Below are 1,466 nucleotides of genomic sequence, written 5' to 3'. Positions count from 1 at the left end.
TAACAAAAAAAGGGAATACAGATGAATGTCCATTTTGTGTCTGTGTATTCAAAGTGGTTGGGATGGATATATAGTTGCATTCTGTTAATGAATAGAATGATTTGTTCTAATGGTGTTTGTAAATAGGATATCAAGTCCGCATCTTGTACAGCAATTAACCACTAAGAAGAATATATGCAGTGTGTTAATTATTGAAACTGTCCTACCGATTTGATTGGAAACTGTCTCATTGCTATTTGTTTATCAATAAAATTATGGCAAAAAATAAAAATAAAAAATAAAATTCCAAAAAAAATCTGTTGCTCAGATTAACAGATATAGTTATATAATATTGGACATATAGTTGCATATTAGTGCTTGCTTTCAAGAAACCTTAAATTTTTGTTCTCGTCTTTTACTTTAAACATTTATTTTAAAGATAGTGTATTAATAATTGACATAAAAAGAAAAAAAATAACCTATATGACATTAGAAACTGTACACACTTAGAAGACCAAGATGACAGGTAATCAAGCATGAGTTTTGTATTCATATGGCTGTCCTCAATGTAGTTGCTTAGATTGCAGATATCAGTATACAGTTAGTCAAGGTGAAAATTCTACACTATTTTCAAAAAACTGATGGAGATATTTAGTACAATTACCTCAGCCATCCTGGATATATACTTGCATGTTTTCTCCCCTACATTTTTTCTTATCTTTTCTCCTTTCTATGCTTTTCATTGTTTAATCCTAAAGTTCCATTTCTTTCTGTTTTACTATATGTGTTATACCTTTCAGATTTTATTTCTTTAGGGTTCTTATACTAGGGAGACAACACGATATTTACACATGTGGGTCTGGTTTACTTCACTTATGAGTATAGCCTCTAGTTGCATCCACTTACTTACAAAGGCTTCAAGTTTGTTTTTCTTTATAGCTGAGTAATACTGCACTGTATAAAATGCCACAACTTTTTCATCCATTGGTTGGGCAATGGGCATTTTTTGCTTCCAAGATTTGGCTATGACAAAGTGTGTTGCTGTAAACATAGGTACACATATATCACAATGATATGATGTTTTCAGTTCTTCTGGGAAAAATATCGAGAAGGGGAATATCTAGATTGAATGGGATTTCCAGTAAGTTTTTTGAGGAGTCTCCACATTTATTCCCATAGTGGTTGTACCAGTCTACATTCCTACCAGCAGTGGAGAAAAGTTCCCTTTTTCCACGCAGCCTCTTCAGCATTTATGTTTAGCTGATTTCTTTATGATAGCCATTCTTCCTGGGGTGAAATGGTATCTTAATGCTGTTTTGAGTTTCACTAATGGCTAGCGATGTGGAGCATTTTTCCATGTATTTATTTGCTTCTTGTATTTCCTCCTCTGAGAAGTGTGTGTTCATCTCAGATGTTCCATTTTTCGATTGGGTCTTTAAATTTTGGGGCCCTCACTTTTTTAGTTCTTCATATGTTCTAGGTTTTTT

General features: G+C 32.9%; 1 protein-coding gene across 2 annotated transcripts in view; it reads right to left on the bottom strand.

The window, feature by feature from the left end:
* Nsmaf (neutral sphingomyelinase activation associated factor) overlaps positions 1-1,466 on the bottom strand; it is an 84,435-nt gene that overhangs the window by 82,512 nt on the left and 457 nt on the right. The gene's annotated exons all lie outside the window — the stretch shown is intronic.

This window comes from Octodon degus, unplaced genomic scaffold, assembly GCF_000260255.1.
Source record: "Octodon degus isolate 3935 unplaced genomic scaffold, OctDeg1.0 scaffold00054, whole genome shotgun sequence".
Lineage (NCBI taxonomy): Eukaryota > Metazoa > Chordata > Mammalia > Rodentia > Octodontidae > Octodon > Octodon degus.
Note: the sequence above shows the minus strand (reverse complement) of the source record. Positions and strands in the feature narration are given on the sequence as shown.